The sequence below is a fragment of the Rana temporaria genome, chromosome 10 (assembly GCF_905171775.1).
Source record: "Rana temporaria chromosome 10, aRanTem1.1, whole genome shotgun sequence".
NCBI classification, from domain to species: domain Eukaryota; kingdom Metazoa; phylum Chordata; class Amphibia; order Anura; family Ranidae; genus Rana; species Rana temporaria.
In genome coordinates, this window is record NC_053498.1 from 3,450,961 (window position 1) to 3,470,848 (window position 19,888).

Sequence of the window (19,888 nt, forward strand, 5' to 3'; positions counted from 1 at the left end):
TCTTCCCAATTGTGACGTCACTCTTCTTCCCGATTGTGACGTCGCTCTTCTTCCCAATTGTGACGTCGCTCTTCTTCCCAATTGTGACGTCGCTCTTCTTCACAATTGTGACGACTCTCTTCTTCACAATTGTGACGTCACTCTTCTTCCGCTACACAGGAAGATCGGCTCGGCTCCCTCTGTTGTTCTTCACACTGATGCTCTGGGGATGGTCGGGTCGGGACGCCCCCCGCGATCTGGGCTTTGCTGACCCGCCATCCCCCAGAGCAAGAGGTGGAGGGGCCACATCAGAGGGCTCCGCGGGGGCCAGCGGTTGGGCACCCCCGCCCTATACAATCTGGTTGTACAATCTCCTTTCACTTTACCAAAACCATGAAATATGCGGACAAACCTAAACAACCCGTTCAATTCATTTCCACTCAGGCCGGCCGGGCCCTTGTATGACAGATCTGAAGGACAGGGCCGCCATCAGGGGGGTACAGCCAGTACACTTGTAAGGGGCCCGGATGGCAACCCCCCTTTTTTTTTTAAGGGGCCCGGAGGTCCCCAGGGCCCAGGATGGCAACCCCCCTTTTTTTTTTAATTTTTTGTTTTTATATATATATATTTTTGTTTTTATTAAATGGCCCAGAGGTGGCAACCCCCCCTTTTTTTTTATAACATTTATTTTTTTCATTTATTTATTAAAGGGCCCAGAGGTCCCCAGGGCCCCGGATGGCAACCCCCTTTTTTTAATATTTTTTTTAATTTTTTTTTTTAATTTTTTGTTTTTATATATATATATATATATATATTTTTGTTTTTATTAAAGGGCCCAGAGGTCCCCAGGGCCCCGGATGGCAACCCCCCCCTTTTTTTTATATATATATATATTTTTTTCATTTATTTATTAAAGGGCCCAGAGGTCCCCAGGGCCCCGGATGGCAACCCCCCTTTTTTTTATATTTATTTTTTTAATATATTTTTAAAAATTTTTGTTTTTATATATATTTTTTTTGTTTTTATTAAAGGGCCAGAGGTGGCAACCCCCCTTTTTTTTTTAATTTTTTGTTTTTATATATATATATTTTTGTTTTTATTAAATGGCCCAGAGGTGGCAACCCCCCCTTTTTTTATAAAATTTATTTTTTTCATTTATTTATTAAAGGGCCCAGAGGTCCCCAGGGCCCCGGATGGCAACCCCCTTTTTTTTAAATATTATTTTTTTAATAATTTTTTTTAATTTTTTGTTTTTATATATATATATATATATATATATATATATATATATATATATATATATATATATATATATATATATATATATATAATTTATTATTATTAAAGGGCCCAGAGGTCCCCAGGGCCCCGGATGGTAACCGCCCCCCCTTTTTTTTTTTATAAAATGTACAGTAAATGCCTAAAAAATTCCATCCGATTTCTATCCAATCATATTATAATTAAATATCTTCAAAAAGTGAATTTATTTCCGTAATTCAATAAGTGAAACCCGAATATTCTTCAGATTCATTACACAGATCGATTGCATTCCTTTCTTCTATATCTTCTGATTGCGGCTTCCCTCTGGCCGGCCGTTTCTCGCGTCTCCGGAGACGTCTTCAGCTTTTCCGATATAAACAGAAGATCCGTCCAGGAGGAGGAGGAGGAGGAGGAGACACCTTGTGTACCAGAGACTTCCCGTTCCCAGGAAGTGCCGAGCGGAGCTGGAATGTGTCTCATGTGTCAGGAGAACCGCCTGCGACCAGCGGGCCGACCGCCAGAGAAAACGCATCCCATCCCGCGTGACGCGAGCAACGCCAATCTCTCCCCCAATCGTCTACAGTGCACCAGAGGAGCTTACACTCTAATGTCCCCTTCCCTTCCCACAGTCACATCAGTCTCTGTACAGAGGAGCTTACACTCTAATGTCCCCTCCCCCACAGTCACATCAGTCTCTGTACAGAGGAGCTTACACTCTAATGTCCCCTCCCCCCACAGTCACATCAGTCTCTGTACAGAGGAGCTTACACTCTAATGTCCCCTCCCCCCCACATCACATCAGTCTCTGTACAGAGGAGCTTACACTCTAATGTCCCCTCCCCCCACACATCACATCAGTCTCTGTACAGAGGAGCTTACACTCTAATGTCCCCTCCCCCCCACATCACATCAGTCTCTGTACAGAGGAGCTTACACTCTAATGTCCCCTCCCCCCCACATCACATCAGTCTCTGTACAGAGGAGCTTACACTCTAATGTCCCCTCCCCCCCACAGTCACATCAGTCTCTGTACAGAGGAGCTTACACTCTAATGTCCCCTCCCCCCACATCACATCAGTCTCTGTACAGAGGAGCTTACACTCTAATGTCCCCTCCCCCCCACAGTCACATCAGTCTCTGTACAGAGGAGCTTACACTCTAATGTCCCCTCCCCCCACAGTCACATCAGTCTCTGTACAGAGGAGCTTACACTCCAATGTCCCCCCCCACATCACATCAGTCTCTGTACAGAGGAGCTTACACTCTAATGTCCCCTCCCCCCCACATCACATCAGTCTCTGTACAGAGGAGCTTACACTCTAATGTCCCCTCCCCCCCACATCACATCAGTCTCTGTACAGAGGAGCTTACACTCTAATGTCCCCTCCCCCCCCCCCACATCACATCAGTCTCTGTACAGAGGAGCTTACACTCTAATGTTCCCTCCCCCACATCACATCAGTCTCTGTACAGAGGAGCTTACACTCTAATGTCCCCTCCCCCCACAGTCACATCAGTCTCTGTACAGAGGAGCTTACACTCTAATGTCCCCTCCCCCCACAGTCACATCAGTCTCTGTACAGAGGAGCTTACACTCTAATGTCCCCTCCCCCCACAGTCACATCAGTCTCTGTACAGAGGAGCTTACACTCTAATGTCCCCTCCCCCCACAGTCACATCAGTCTCTGTACAGAGGAGCTTACACTCTAATGTCCCCTCCCCCACAGTCACATCAGTCTCTGTACAGAGGAGCTTACACTCTAATGTCCCCTCCCCCACAGTCACATCAGTCTCTGTACAGAGGAGCTTACACTCTAATGTCCCCTCCCCCCCACAGTCACATCAGTCTCTGTACAGAGGAGCTTACACTCTAATGTCCCCTCCCCCCCCACAGTCACATCAGTCTCTGTACAGAGGAGCTTACACTCTAATGTCCCCTCCCCCATCTCACACTATTTGAGGGACAATCCACAGATAAATGATCTATTTGGTGGCGGACGGTCATTTTTGCAGTGGGATTGGTCTTCCCGTACGTTTTGGCGTTCGGGCGCTGTGTCGCGCACCACGCCCCTTTTTTCTCGTCGCAGTAACAAAATCGCAAATGTAACTGAAGATTCCATTTTTAAGTGGCTCCTGGAGGGGGGGCCCGAGGGGCCCCTTCTCTGCCGAGTCTCGGTTCGGTCTTTTTCCGCGCGCCGACGTCTCATTCGTTTGCGAGCTGCAGTAACGCGGGAGAGAAGACGGCACCTGGCTGCCATGGCAACCAGCGCCTTGACTGCGTTCACATTCACAGACAGATATCAAGGGAAAAGGGGGGGAGGGGGAGTGACGGACTTTAAATATCACCGATCGCTCTGCGTCCAATCGCCAGGCAGACCAGCAACCCCCCCCCCCCCCCCTCCCAGGAATCGTAAATAAAATGGCGGGGAGGACAACAGAAAGAGCGCCGCAAAAAATTCATTCACAGGTTCGCCGGCGTGACGTCATCGTCCCCGGAGGGCCCCCGCCCCCGCCTTTCACTGCGCTAATCTGACCCCGACATACGAGGCTTCCATACAGAACAGATACCGAGAATTACACCCGACATACAGGGCAGAGTCCGTACATACAGACGGGGCCGCCATCAGGAATTATGGGGCCCCTTACACAGCTTCAGGCTTGGGCCCCCTGGAGCAGAGAATCGGGGGGGGGGGGCCTGAAATTGAGAAGCGGGGGGGGGAAGCTGCCGTGAATTGAGAATCGGGGGGGGCCTTTAATAAAAAGGAATAAAAAATATATATACATTTTTTTTTTTTTAAAAGGGGGGGTTGCATCTGGGGCCCTGGGGACCTCTGGGCCCTTTAATAATATATATATACAATTTTTTTTTTTTTTTTTTTATAAAAAGAAATTACAAAAAAAGGGGGGCTGCCATCCAGGACCTGTGGGCCCTTTAATAATAATAAAAAAAAACTCTGGGCCCTTTAATAAAAAATAAATAAAAAAATAAAAATAAACATTTATAATAATAAAAAAAAGGGGGGGGGGTTGCCATCCAGGACCCTGGGGACTTCTGGGCCCTTTAATAAAAAAATATATATATATATATATATATATATATATAAACAAAAATAAAAAAATAAACATTTATAAAAAATAAATAAAGGGGGTTTGCCACATGGGGCCCTGGGGACCTCTGAGCCCTTTAATAATAAATAAATATATATATATATATATATATATATATATATATTTATCATTTTTTAAATATTATTTTATTTCTTTTTCATATATATAAATATAAATATATATATATATATATATATATATATATATGAAAAATAAATAAAAAGAAATAAAATAATATAAAAAAATATATATAAAAAAAAGGGGGGTTGCCATCCGGGACCTCGGGGCCCCTGGGGACCTCCAGACCTCAAAAGAAAAAAAAAAATGGCCCTTTAATAAAAAATAAAATAGAAATATATTAAAAAAATATATATTTTTTATAAAAAATAAATAAAAAAAAGGGGGGTTGCCATCTGGGGCCCTGTGGGCCTACGGGCCCCTGGGGACCTCCGGACCTCTAAAAAAAAAAGAATGTTTTTTTTTTTAAGGGGTTGCTATCCGGGCCCCTGGGGACCCCCGGCCCCTTACAGGTGTACTGCCTGTACCCCCTGATGGCGGCCCTGCATACAGAATAAGGAGAGATACCGGGAATAGTGCGCAGATAAATTATAAAAAGAAATGCTCAGCAGGGAACCCTCTGGATTTCCTAGACAACATTTGTCAGTGGTGACGCAATTCAGGGTATACATTTTCAGGACGCACGCGTTTCGCCCCCCGCGGACACCCTGGCACCTGCCCGGAGGGCGGAGGGGCCCCCCTGTGTACAGACAGGAAAACGCTCGTTTGTCAGCTGCTGTCACACTGAGGACTCCCCGGCTCTCTGAGCCGCCACAATCCACCTCAGCTGTGTGCAGGGCGCTCTTCCCAGTGACGTGACCGCCCTGCAGACGCATCGCATTACCGAGCAGGCGCGCAGCTGCCCCGCGTTGCCCGGGGATTCTCTTCCCTTTCACTGCTAAATAATAGAAGGATTAGCCGGCCTGAGGCGGAGAGTGCTCAGCGATGTGGAGACTCCGTCAGAGAGTTTTTAAAGGGACAGTAAGCTTAAAGGATCAATCCACCCAAAAGTGAGATTCCCTGCAGTAGTTTGTGTCTCTGCCCCTCCCACGATGGGGAGATTCCCTGCAGTAGTTTGTGTCTCTGCCCCTCCCACAATGAGGGGATTTCCTGCAGTAGTTTGTGTCTCTGCCCCTCCCACAATGGGGAGATTCCCTGCAGTAGTTTGTGTCTCTGCCCCTCCCACAATGGGGAGATTTCCTGCAGTAGTTTGTGTCTCTGCCCCTCCCACAATGAGGGGATTTCCTGCAGTAGTTTGTGTCTCTGCCCCTCCCACAATGGGGAGATTTCCTGCAGTAGTTTGTGTCTCTGCCCCTCCCACAATGGTGATATTTCCTGCAGTAGTTTGTGTCTCTGCCCCTCCCACAATGGGGAGATTTCCTGCAGTAGTTTGTGTCTCTGCCCCTCCCACAATGGGGAGATTTCCTGCAGTAGTTTGTGTCTCTGCCCCTCCCACAATGGGGAGATTTCCTGCAGTAGTTTGTGTCTCTGCTCCTCCCACAATGGGGAGATTTCCTGCAGTAGTTTGTGTCTCTGCCCCTCCCACAATGGGGAGATTTCCTGCAGTAGTTTGTGTCTCTGCCCCTCCCACAATGGGGAGATTCCCTGCAGTAGTTTGTGTCTCTGCCCCTCCCTCAATGGTGAGATTTCCTGCAGTAGTTTGTGTCTCTGCCCCTCCCACAATGGTGAGATTCCCTGCAGTAGTTTGTGTCTCTGCCCCTCCCACAATGGGGAGATTTCCTGCAGTAGTTTGTGTCTCTGCCCCTCCCACAATGGGGAGATTCCCTGCAGTAGTTTGTGTCTCTGCCCCTCCCACAATGATGAGATTTCCTGCAGTAGTTTGTGTCTCTGCCCCTCCCACAATGGTGAGATTCCCTGCAGTAGTTTGTGTCTCTGCCCCTCCCACAATGGTGAGATTTCCTGCAGTAGTTTGTGTCTCTGCCCCTCCCACAATGATGAGATTTCCCTGCAGTAGTTTGTGTCTCTGCCCCTCCCACAATGGGGAGATTTCCTGCAGTAGTTTGTGTCTCTGCCCCTCCCACAATGGTGAGATTTCCTGCAGTAGTTTGTGTCTCTGCCCCTCCCACAATGAGGGGATTTCCTGCAGTAGTTTGTGTCTCTGCCCCTCCCACAATGGTGAGATTTCCTGCAGTAGTTTGTGTCTCTGCCCCTCCCACAATGAGGGGATTTCCTGCAGTAGTTTGTGTCTCTGCCCCTCCCACAATGGTGAGATTTCCTGCAGTAGTTTGTGTCTCTGCCCCTCCCACAATGGGGAGATTTCCTGCAGTAGTTTGTGTCTCTGCCCCTCCCACAATGGTGAGATTCCCTGCAGTAGTTTGTGTCTCTGCCCCTCCCACAATGGGGAGATTTCCTGCAGTAGTTTGTGTCTCTGCCCCTCCCACAATGGGGAGATTCCCTGCAGTAGTTTGTGTCTCTGCCCCTCCCACAATGATGAGATTTCCTGCAGTAGTTTGTGTCTCTGCCCCTCCCACAATGGTGAGATTCCCTGCAGTAGTTTGTGTCTCTGCCCCTCCCACAATGGTGAGATTTCCTGCAGTAGTTTGTGTCTCTGCCCCTCCCACAATGATGAGATTTCCCTGCAGTAGTTTGTGTCTCTGCCCCTCCCACAATGGGGAGATTTCCTGCAGTAGTTTGTGTCTCTGCCCCTCCCACAATGGTGAGATTTCCTGCAGTAGTTTGTGTCTCTGCCCCTCCCACAATGAGGGGATTTCCTGCAGTAGTTTGTGTCTCTGCCCCTCCCACAATGGTGAGATTTCCTGCAGTAGTTTGTGTCTCTGCCCCTCCCACAATGGGGAGATTTCCTGCAGTAGTTTGTGTCTCTGCCCCTCCCACAATGGGGAGATTTCCTGCAGTAGTTTGTGTCTCTGCCCCTCCCACAATGGGGAGATTTCCTGCAGTAGTTTGTGTCTCTGCTCCTCCCACAATGGTGAGATTTCCTGCAGTAGTTTGTGTCTCTGCCCCTCCCACAATGGGGAGATTTCCTGCAGTAGTTTGTGTCTCTGCCCCTCCCACAATGGGGAGGTTTCCTGCAGTAGTTTGTGTCTCTGCTCCTCCCACAATGAGGAGATTTCCTGCAGTAGTTTGTGTCTCTGCCCCTCCCACAATGGTGAGATTTCCTGCAGTAGTTTGTGTCTCTGCCCCTCCCACAATGGGGAGATTTCCTGCAGTAGTTTGTGTCTCTGCCCCTCCCACAATGGGGAGATTTCCTGCAGTACTTTGTGTCTCTGCTCCTCCCACAATGGTGAGATTTCCTGCAGTAGTTTGTGTCTCTGCCCCTCCCACAATGGGGAGATTTCCCTGCAGTAGTTTGTGTCTCTGCCCCTCCCACAATGGTGAGATTTCCTGCAGTAGTTTGTGTCTCTGCCCCTCCCACAATGGGGAGATTTCCTGCAGTAGTTTGTGTCTCTGCCCCTCCCACAATGGTGAGATTTCCTGCAGTAGTTTGTGTCTCTGCCCCTCCCACAATGGGGAGATTTCCCTGCAGTAGTTTGTGTCTCTGCCCCTCCCACAATGGGGAGATTCCCTGCAGTAGTTTGTGTCTCTGCCCCTCCCACAATGGGGAGATTTCCTGCAGTAGTTTGTGTCTCTGCCCCTCCCACAATGAGGAGATTTCCTGCAGTAGTTTGTGTCTCTGCCCCTCCCACAATGGTGAGATTTCCTGCAGTAGTTTGTGTCTCTGCCCCTCCCACAATGGGGAGATTTCCTGCAGTAGTTTGTGTCTCTGCCCCTCCCACAATGGGGAGATTTCCTGCAGTAGTTTGTGTCTCTGCCCCTCCCACAATGATGAGATTTCCTGCAGTAGTTTGTGTCTCTGCCCCTCCCACAATGGGGAAATTTCCTGCAGTAGTTTGTGTCTCTGCCCCTCCCACAATGGGGAGATTTCCTGCAGTAGTTTGTGTCTCTGCCCCTCCCACAATGGGGAGATTTCCCTGCAGTAGTTTGTGTCTCTGCCCCTCCCACAATGGGGAGATTTCCCTGCAGTAGTTTGTGTCTCTGCCCCTCCCACAATGGGGAGATTTCCTGCAGTAGTTTGTATCTCTGCCCCTCCCACAATGGTGAGATTTCCTGCAGTAGTTTGTGTCTCTGCCCCTCCCACAATGGTGAGATTTCCTGCAGTAGTTTGTGTCTCTGCCCCTCCCACAATGGTGAGATTTCCTGCAGTAGTTTGTGTCTCTGCCCCTCCCACAATGGGGAGGTTTCCTGCAGTAGTTTGTGTCTCTGCCCCTCCCACAATGATGAGATTTCCTGCAGTAGTTTGTGTCTCTGCCCCTCCCACAATGAGGGGATTTCCTGCAGTAGTTTGTGTCTCTGCCCCTCCCACAATGGGGAGATTTCCTGCAGTAGTTTGTGTCTCTGCCCCTCCCACAATGGGGAGATTTCCTGCAGTAGTTTGTGTCTCTGCCCCTCCCACAATGGTGAGATTTCCCTGCAGTAGTTTGTGTCTCTGTCCCTCCCACAATGGGGAGATTTCCTGCAGTAGTTTGTGTCTCTGCCCCTCCCACAATGGAGAGATTTCCTGCAGTAGTTTGTGTCTCTGCCCCTCCCACAATGAGGAGATTTCCCTGCAGGAGTTTGTGTCTCTGCCCCTCCCACAATGGTGAGATTTCCTGCAGTAGTTTGTGTCTGCCCCTCCCACAATGGTGAGATTTCCTGCAGTAGTTTGTGTCTCTGCCCCTCCCACAATGGGGAGATTTCCTGCAGTAGTTTGTGTCTCTGCCCCTCCCACAATGGGGAGATTTCCTGCAGTAGTTTGTGTCTGCCCCTCCCACAATGGAGAGATTTCCTGCAGTAGTTTGTGTCTCTGCCCCTCCCACAATGGGGAGATTTCCCTGCAGTAGTTTGTGTCTCTGCCCCTCCCACAATGAGGAGATTTCCTGCAGTAGTTCTAGTCTGCCCCTCCCACAATGGGGAGATTTCCTGCAGTAGTTTGTGTCTCTGCCCCTCCCACAATGGGGAGATTTTCTGCAGTAGTTTGTGTCTCTGCCCCTCCCACAATGGTGAGATTTCCTCCAGTAGTTTGTGTCTCTGTCCCTCCCACAATGGGGAGATTTCCTGCAGTAGTTTGTGTCTCTGCCCCTCCCACAATGGGGAGATTTCCTGCAGTAGTTTGTGTCTCTGCCCCTCCCACAATGGGGAGATTTCCTCCAGTAGTTTGTGTCTCTGTCCCTCCCACAATGGGGAGATTTCCTGCAGTAGTTTGTGTCTCTGCCCCTCCCACAATGGTGAGATCTCCTGCAGTAGTTTGTGTCTCTGCCCCTCCCACAATGGAGAGATTTCCTGCAGTAGTTTGTGTCTCTGCCCCTCCCACAATGGAGAGATTTCCTGCAGTAGTTTGTGTCTCTGCTCCTCCCACAATGGTGAGATTTCCCTGCAGTAGTTTGTGTCTCTGCCCCTCCCACAATGGGGAGATTTCCTCCAGTAGTTTGTGTCTCTGTCCCTCCCACAATGGGGAGATTTCCTGCAGTAGTTTGTGTCTATGCCCCTCCCACAATGGGGAGATTTCCTGCAGTAGTTTGTGTCTCTGCCCCTCCCACAATGGGGAGATTTCCTCCAGTAGTTTGTGTCTCTGCCCCTCCCACAATGGGGAGATTTCCTGCAGTAGTTTGTGTCTCTGCTCCTCCCACAATGGTGAGATTTCCTGCAGTAGTTTGTGTCTCTGCTCCTCCCACAATGGTGAGATCTCCTGCAGTAGTTTGTGTCTCTGCCCCTCCCACAATGGGGAGATTTCCTGCAGTAGTTTGTGTCTCTGCCCCTCCCACAATGGGGAGATTTCCTGCAGTAGTTTGTGTCTCTGCCCCTCCCACAATAGGGAGATTTCCTGCAGTAGTTTGTGTCTCTGCCCCTCCCACAATGGGGAGATTTCCTGCAGTAGTTTGTGTCTCTGCCCCTCCCACAATGGTGAGATTTCCCTGCAGTAGTTTGTGTCTCTGCCCCTCCCACAATGGGGAGATTTCCTGCAGTAGTTTGTGTCTCTGCCCCTCCCACAATGGTGAGATTTCCTGCAGTAGTTTGTGTCTCTGCCCCTCCCACAATGGGGAGGTTTCCTGCAGTAGTTTGTGTCTCTGCCCCTCCCACAATGGGGAGGTTTCCTGCAGTAGTTTGTGTCTCTGCTCCTCCCACAATGGTGAGATTTCCTGCAGTAGTTTGTGTCTCTGCCCCTCCCACAATGGTGAGATTTCCTGCAGTAGTTTGTGTCTCTGTCCCTCCCACAATGAGGAGATTTCCTGCAGTAGTTTGTGTCTCTGCCCCTCCCACAATGGGGAGATTTCCTGCAGTAGTTTGTGTCTCTGCCCCTCCCACAATGGTGAGATTCCCTCCAGTAGTTTGTGTCTCTGTCCCTCCCACAATGGGGAGATTTCCTGCAGTAGTTTGTGTCTCTGCCCCTCCCACAATGGGGAGATTTCCTCCAGTAGTTTGTGTCTCTGCCCCTCCCACAATGGGGAGATTTCCTGCAGTAGTTTTTTGTCTCTGCTCCTCCCACAATGGTGAGATTTCCTGCAGTAGTTTGTGTCTCTGCTCCTCCCACAATGGTGAGATCTCCTGCAGTAGTTTGTGTCTCTGCCCCTCCCACAATGGGGAGATTTCCTGCAGTAGTTTGTGTCTCTGCCCCTCCCACAATGGGGAGATTTCCTGCAGTAGTTTGTGTCTCTGCCCCTCCCACAATAGGGAGATTTCCTGCAGTAGTTTGTGTCTCTGCCCCTCCCACAATGGGGAGATTTCCTGCAGTAGTTTGTGTCTCTGCCCCTCCCACAATGGTGAGATTTCCCTGCAGTAGTTTGTGTCTCTGCCCCTCCCACAATGGGGAGATTTCCTGCAGTAGTTTGTGTCTCTGCCCCTCCCACAATGGTGAGATTTCCTGCAGTAGTTTGTGTCTCTGCCCCTCCCACAATGGGGAGGTTTCCTGCAGTAGTTTGTGTCTCTGCCCCTCCCACAATGGGGAGGTTTCCTGCAGTAGTTTGTGTCTCTGCTCCTCCCACAATGGTGAGATTTCCTGCAGTAGTTTGTGTCTCTGCCCCTCCCACAATGGGGAGATTTCCCTGCAGTAGTTTGTGTCTCTGCCCCTCCCACAATGATGAGATTTCCTGCAGTAGTTTGTGTCTCTGCCCCTCCCACAATGGTGAGATTCCCTGCAGTAGTTTGTGTCTCTGCCCCTCCCACAATGGTGAGATTTCCCTGCAGTAGTTTGTGTCTCTGCCCCTCCCACAATGGGGAGATTTCCTGCAGTAGTTTGTGTCCTAGTTGTGGGTGGAGTTTTCCTTTAACAAGCAGTTCATAAACCCCCAGCCACCAATCAGATTAAACATTACAGCCGTTATATCTGTGAGAGATGGATTCTGATTGGTTGTTGTGTCGGGTGGCATTTTTCTCAGGAATTTTTTCCGTATTGAATGGATTCGGATTCAGGGAAGATGGAGTCCGGAGTCCTCCCCATTTCTGGTGCTGCAGTCTCAGCGCGGTAAACAAGGGGCGCCGCAGTCCCCTCCGCTGCCCCAGCTCCGCGCAAGACTCCATTCCTGCAGGTAGTTTCCACGGCAACAGGCAGGGTGGTCAGATGCATGTGACCGCGGCCTCGCAGGCGGCTGATTATTCACGACGTGTGAGAGGAGCCGAGAGCGCAGCTAGGAGCCGAGCCCGTCACCCACCACTGATCCGAGATTCGCCGACTGCCCAACATTGATACCTATCGGGGAGGGCGGGGCTCTGCGCACAATTCATTGCCTCCTGGCCTCTCTAACGTAATGTGATCGGTTGCCGGGGGTTACCGCGGTTTGCGTTTCATCATTACTCTTTGCATCACGTTAGTGAATAAGTCTGATTATATTTTTTACGTCGGTTCAGAGCGACCAAAGAGGAGGCGCGGTCCGGTCACCCAATCCTCTTCTCTCCTCCCATTCTTCTCTTCCTATTCTATCCACCTCTTTCCTTTTCCTTCCTCTACACTCCCTTACCTTCCCCAAATATTCTCCCAGCTCCTGTCCTTTCCCTTCTTTATTGTCTTCGTATTATCTCCGCTCCTGTCCTTTCCCTTCCTCTCCCTTCCTATTCTTTTCCTTCCTATTCCCTCCGCTCCTGTCCTTTCCCTTCCTCTCCCTTCCTATTCTCTCAGCTCCTGTCCTTTCCCTTCCTTTCCCCGTCTACCTTTTCCCTCCGCTTCTGTCCTTTCCCTTCCTCTCCCTTCCTATTCCCTCCGCTCCTGTCCTTTCCCTTCCTCTCCCTTCCTATTCCCTCCGCTCCTGCCCTTTCCCTTCCTCTCCCTTCCTATTCTCTCCACTCCTGTCCTTTTCCTTCCTCTCCCTTCCTATTCTCTCAGCTCCTGTCCTTTCCCTTCCTCTCCCTTCCTATTCTCTCAGCTCCTGTCCTTTCCCTTCCTTTCCCCGTCTACCTTTTCCCTCCGCTTCTGTCCTTTCCCTTCCTCTCCCTTCCTATTCCCTTTGCTCCTGTCCTTTCCCTTCCCCCCCAGTCTACCGATTCCCTCTGCTCCTGTTCTTTCCCTTCTTCTCCCTCCCTATTGTCTCTGCTGCTGTCCTTTCCCTTCCTCTCCCTTCCTACTCTCTCCACTCCTGTCCTTTCCCTTCCATTCACCCATCTACCGATTCCCTCCACTCCTGTCCTTCCCCTCCCCCCCTGTCTACCGATTCTCTCCAATTCTGTCCTTTCCCTTCCTCTCCCTCCCTATTCTCTTCTCTCCTTCTTTTCCCCCAATCATTGCCCTTCCTTTCCTCTCTCTTCCTTTTTCTTCAATCATTGCCCTTCCTGTCCTCTCTTTTCTTTTTTCTCCAATTGTTGCCCTTCCTGTCCTTTCTCTTTCTTTTTCTCCAAACCTTGCCCTTCCTGTCCTTGCTCTTCCTTTTCCTCCAATCATTGCCCTTCCTGTCCTCTCTCTTCCTTTTCCTCCAGTCGTTGCCCTTCCTGTCCTCTCTCTTCCTTTTTCTCCCATCATTGCCCTTCCTGTCCTCTCTCTTCCTTTTCCTCCAATCGTTGCCCTTCCTGTCCTCTCTCTTCCTTCTCCAATCATTGCCCTTCCTGTCCTCTCTCTTCCCTTTTCTCCCATCATTGCCCTTCCTGTCCTCTCTCTTCCTTTTCCTCCAATCGTTGCCCTTCCTTGCCTCTTTCTTCCTTTTCCTCAAGTCGTTGCCCTTCCTGTCCTCTCTCTTCCTTTTTCTCTCATCATTGCCCTTCCTGTCCTCTCTCTTCCTTTTCCTCCAATCGTTGCCTTTCCTGTCCTCTCTCTTCCCTTTTCTCCAATCGTTGCCCTTCTTGTCCTCTCTCTTCCTTTTCCTTCAATCGTTGCCCTTCCTGTCCTCTCTCTTACTTTTTGTCCAGTCGTTGCCCTTCCTGTCCTCTCTCTTCCTTTTCCTCCAGTCGTTGCCCTTCCTGTCCTCTCTCTTCCTTTTTCTCTCATCATTGCCCTTCCTGTCCTCTCTCTTCCTTTTCCTCCAATCGTTGCCTTTCCTGTCCTCTCTCTTCCCTTTTCTCCAATCGTTGCCCTTCTTGTCCTCTCTCTTCCTTTTCCTTCAATCGTTGCCCTTCCTGTCCTCTCTCTTACTTTTTGTCCAGTCGTTGCCCTTCCTGTCCTCTCTCTTCCTTTTCCTCCAGTCGTTGCCCTTCCTGTCCTCTCTCTTTCTTTTTCTCTCATCATTGCCCTTCCTGTCCTCTCTCTTTCTTTTTCTCTCATCATTGCCCTTCCTGTCCTCTCTCTTCCTTTTCCTCCAATCATTGCCCTTCCTGTCCTCTCTCTTCCTTTTCCTCCAATCGTTGCCCTTCCTGTCCTCTCTCTTCCTTTTCCTCCAATCGTTGCCCTTCCTGTCCTCTCTCTTCCTTTTCCTCCAATCGTTGCCCTTCCTGTCCTCTCTTCCTTTTCCTCCAATCATTGCCCTTCCTGTCCTCTCTCTTCCTTTTCCTCCAATCATTGCCCTTCCTGTTCTCTCTCTTCCCTTTTCTCCCATCATTGCCCTTCCTGTCCTCTCTCTTCCCTTTTCTCCCATCATTGCCCTTCCTGTCCTCTCTCTTCCCTTTTCTCCCATCATTGCCCTTCCTGTCCTCTCTCTTCCTTTTCCTCCAATCGTTGCCCTTCCTGTCCCCTCTCTTCCTTTTTTCTCCAATCATTGCCCTTCCCATCCTCTCTCTTTCATTTCCCCCAATCATTGCCAGACAGGAAGTGAGAGGAACACTAGAACATGTCTATGTCCCATTTTCCGTTTTTTTCCCCTCACTTCCTGTCTGGTGAAACTGTTGTCTGCAGGACAGGAAGTGAGGGGAAAATCTTTCTATTGGAGCACCAAATACCAGTAAAAAAAAAAACTGATAAGGTTATAAAATGTCCCATTCTTTAAAAACAAGAATAAAAGATTTTGACTTGGATATACACTTTAAGTCCCTCCTCCCGTCTGTTTAAGCCCCGCCCATTCATATTCGCTCCACCCTGCATGTGGTCGCTATCAATGTGTAAGTCTGTGAACGGGTCCGGTGTTATAGACAGGCAAGCCTTTCCTTGGACTAGCGCCTGCCATGGCAGCGCCATGCTGTAATTATACTCCCTCCCCCCCTCCAAAATAATAACATTTCTCACATAACGCCATTATCTCCATTTCATCGTCTCGCCCGGTGCGATGGATACCATTTCGGCGTTCTCAGCGGCGCTCAGCAGTCAATTAGGTGCTTTCAGCCCACGCAGCCATTAATTATATGTGCGCTTATTAAATGTTCATTCTTTATTTACCGCGGGATCCAGATGCAGCTCCCGGGTGGCGCCCTTCGGGGAGGGGGGGCGGGATGTGTGGGAGTCGGCCGCGCACTTTGTTGTGTGTTTGGAGCCGGATTTAGATTTGTGCGCAATAAATAAAGTTCTGTGAAGACACGCGGGGGGTCCCGTAAAACGTTTCCCTTTTATTTTATGACCAAGATGGTGATCAGAAGACGACTTCCATTATCAGCCGGCTGGAGGTGTCGCCTCCTTCCTCCCCCTCTTCTATTCCCCATTACCCTCCTCTCCTCCTTCCTCCCCCCTCTTCTATTCCCCATTACCCTCCTCGCCTCCTTCCTCCCCCCTCCTCTATTCCCCATTACCCTCCTCGCCTCATTTCCTATACTCCCCCCTCCTCTATTCCCCATTACCCTCCTCGCCTCCTTTCCTATACTCCCCCCTCCTCTATTCCCCATTACCCTCCTCGCCTCCTTTCCTATACTCCCCCTCCTCTATTCCCCATTACCCTCCTCGCCTCCTTTCCTATACTCCCCCCTCCTCTATTCCCCATTACCCTCCTCGCCTCCTTTCCTATACTCCCCCCTCCTCTATTCCCCATTACCCTCCTCTCCTCCTTTCCTATACTCCCCCCTCCTCTATTCCCCATTACCCTCCTCGCCTCCTTTCCTATACTCCCCCCTCCTCTATTCCCCATTACCCTCCTCGCCTCCTTTCCTATACTCCCCCCTCCTCTATTCCCCATTACCCTCCTCGCCTCCTTTCCTATACTCCCCCTCCTCTATTCCCCATTACCCTCCTCGCCTCCTTTCCTATACTCCCCCCTCCTCTATTCCCCATTACCCTCCTCGCCTCCTTTCCTATACTCCCCCCTCCTCTATTCCCCATTACCCTCCTCTCCTCCTTTCCTATACTCCCCCCTCCTCTATTCCCCATTACCCTCCTCGCCTCCTTTCCTATACTCCCCCCTCCTCTATTCCCCATTACCCTCCTCTCCTCCTTTCCTATACTCCCCCCTCTTCTATTCCCCATTACCCTCCTCTCCTCCTTCCTCCCCCATCCTCTATTCCCCATTACCCTCCTCTCCTCCTTTCCTATACCCCCCCTCCTCTATTCCCCATTACCCTCCTCTCCTCCTTTCCTATACCCCCCCTCCTCTATTCCCCATTACCCTCCTCTCCTCCTTTCCTATACTCCCCCCTCCTCTATTCCCCATTACCATCCTCTCCTCCTTTCCTATACTCCCCCCTCCTCTATTCCCCATTACCCTCCTCTCCTCCTTTCCTATACTCCCCCCTCCTCTATTCCCCATTACCCTCCTCTCCTCCTTTCCTATACTCCCCCCCTCTTCTATTCCCCATTACCCTCCTCTCCTCCTTCCTCCCCCCTCCTCTATTCCCCATTACCCTCCTCTCCTCCTTTCCTATACCCCCCCCTCCTCTATTCCCCATTACCCTCCTCTCCTCCTTTCCTATACTCCCCCCTCCTCTATTCCCCATTACCCTCCTCTCCTCCTTTCCTATACTCCCCCCTCCTCTATTCCCCATTACCCTCCTCTCCTCCTTCCTCCCCCCTCTTCTATTCCTCATTACCCTCCTCGCCTCCTTTCCTATACTCCCCCCTCCTCTATTCCCCATTAACCTCCTCGCCTCCTTCCTCCCCCTCTTCTATTCCCCATTACCCTCCTCGCCTCCTTCCTCCCCCCTCCTCTATTCCCCATTACCCTCCTCTCCTCCTTTCCTATACCCCCCCTCCTCTATTCCCCATTACCCTCCTCTCCTCCTTTCCTATACCCCCCTCCTCTATTCCCCATTACCCTCCTCTCCTCCTTTCCTATACTCCCCCCTCCTCTATTCCCCATTACCCTCCTCTCCTCCTTTCCTATACTCCCCTCCTCTATTCCCCATTACCCTCCTCTCCTCCTTCCTCCCCCCTCTTCTATTCCCCATTACCCTCCTCGACTCCTTTCCTATACTCCCCCCTCCTCTATTCCCCATTACCATCCTCTCCTCCTTTCCTATACTCCCCCCTCCTCTATTCCCCATTACCCTCCTCTCCTCCTTTCCTATACTCCCCCCTCTTCTATTCCCCATTACCCTCCTCTCCTCCTTCCTCCCCCCTCCTCTATTCCCCATTACCATCCTCTCCTCCTTCCTCCCCCCTCTTCTATTCCCCATTACCCTCCTCTTCTCATTTTCTATACTCCCCCCTCCTCTATTCCCCATTACTCTCCTTTCCTCCTTTCCTATACTCCCCCCTCCTCTATTCCCCATTCCCCTCCTCTTCTCCTTTCCTATACCCCCCCTCTCCTCTATTCCCCATTACCCTCCTCTCCTTTCCTATACCCCCCCCTCCTCTATTCCCCATTACCCTCCTCTCCTCCTTTCCTATACTCCCCCCTCCTCTATTCCCCATTACCCTCCTCTCCTCCTTTCCTATACTCCCCCCTCCTCTATTCCCCATTACTCTCCTTTCCTCCTTTCCTATACTCCCCCCTCCTCTATTCCCCATTACCATCCTCTCCTCCTTTCCTATACTCCCCTCTCCTCTATTCTCCATTACCCTCCTCTCCTCCTTTCCTATACTCCCCCCTCCTCTATTCCCCATTACCCTCCTTTCCTATACTCCCCCCTCCTCTATTCCCCATTACCCTCCTCGCCTCCTTTCCTATACTCCCCCTCCTCTATTCCCCATTACCCTCCTTTCCTATACTCTGCCCTCCTCTATTCCCCATTACCCTCCTCTCCTCCTTTCCTATACTCCCCCCTCCTCTATTCCCCATTACCCTCCTCTCCTCCTTTCCTATACTCCCCCCTCCTCTATTCCCCATTACCCTCCTCTCCTCCTTTCCTATACCTCTCTCCTCTATTCCCCATTACCCTCCTCTCCTCCTTTCCTATACTCTCCCCTCCTCTATTCCCCTTTCCTCCTCTCCACTTCCTTCATCTCCTCTCATTTCTTGCTCTCCTTTCCTCTCCTCGGCTCCCCTCCTCTTTTCTTCCCTCATCTCCTCTTCTTTCCACTCTCCTCCGTTTCTCTCCTCTCCTCTCCTCCTCACTCCCTGTAGCTTCCCCTCCATCATTATATCTTTATTACCCTCTTGGGGGGGATGAGAGCGGACTGCGCGGCGGAAAGGTGACGTCACTGCTCGTTATCTCCCATCCTCCGAGTCTCAGCGCGCCCGCTGCCCTCTTCAGGTATTTCGGAGCGCTGATGTGCAGGTTGCCATGGAAACCTTCCCGGGGATTATTAAACCGGCACAGACCTGATCTGATCCTGGAAATACCTGCGCAACCCGCGGTGACCCCGATCCCAAGGGCGCCGCGGGGGGGGTAAATCCCGGGAGGGTTCCGGGTAATCTCGTCTCATCCACCTCCCGGCCTGTTAACTCTCGAAAGCGGCCAACCGGCTGCGAGGAGCCGGGGATCCCCTTCACCCCGCCGTCTCCCCGTCCCGCAGCCAACCGACGGTGGGGAGAACAAGTATTTGATACACGCCCGATTTCGCGGGTTTTCCCTCCAGAAAAATTTTGTTTTTTCTCCAGATCCTTCAGGTTTCGGGGGAATTCGCTGGGCAATACGGACTGAGGGGCCAAGCCCAACCCCTGATGGGCCAAGCCCAACCCGTCAAGTTCCTCCACCCCAAACTCGCTCATCCATGTCTTTATGGACATTGCTTTGTGCACTGGTACCAAATCATTTGGTGGAGGAGGGGTGATTATGGTGTGGGGGGTGTTTTTCAGGGGTGGGGCTTGGCCCCTCAGGGGTTGGGCTTGGCCCCTTAGTTCCAGTGAAGGGAACTCTTAAGGCGTCAGCCTACCAAGACATTTTGGACAATTTCATGGTCCCAACTTTGTGGGAGGAGTTTGGGGGAAGGCCCCTTCCTGTTCCAACATGACGGCCCACCAGAGCACAAACAAGGTCCATAAAGACATGGGTGTGCGAGTTTGGGGTGGAGGAACTTGACTGATCTGCACAGATTCCTGACCTCAACCCCGACAAAACACCTATGGGCCCATTTCACATGGGCTTTCCAAACAGGTCCGCCTGTCTGTTTTTCAGGCGGACCTGATCGGACACCAGGGCCGCCATCAGGGGGTACAGGCATTACACCTGTAAGGGGCCCGATGGTCCCATGGGGCCCCCCTCCCGTTTATTTATTTTTTATTTATTTTTTGCATTACACCTATAAGGGGCCCGATGGTCCCCAGGGCCCCTTACAGGCCCGGCCGGCCCCCCTCCCGTTTATTTATTTATATTTTGCATTACACCTGTAAGGGGTCCCAGAGTATAATCCTTCCCCCCTACAGGTTAGTCAGTCTGTCCCCCAGTATAATCCTTCCCCCCTCCAGGTCAGTCTGTCCCTCAGTATAATCCTTCCCCCCTCCAGGTCAGTCTGTCCCCCAGTATAATCCTTCCCCCCTCCAGGTCAGTCTGTCCCCCAGTATAATCCTTCCCCCCTCCAGGTCAGCCTGTCCCCCAGTATAATCCTTCCCCCCTCCAGGTCAGTCTGTCCCCCAGTATAATCCTTCCCCCCTCCAGGTCAGCCTGTCCCCCAGTATAATCCTTCCCCCCTCCAGGTCAGCCTGTCCCCCAGTATAATCCTCCCCCCCTCCAGGTCAGTCTGTCCCCCAGTATAATCCTCCCCCCTCCAGGTCAGCCTGTCCCCCAGTATAACCCTTCCCCCCTCCAGGTCAGTCTGTCCCCCAGTATAATCCTTCCCTTCTCCAGGTCAGTCTGTCCCCCAGTATAATCCTTCCCC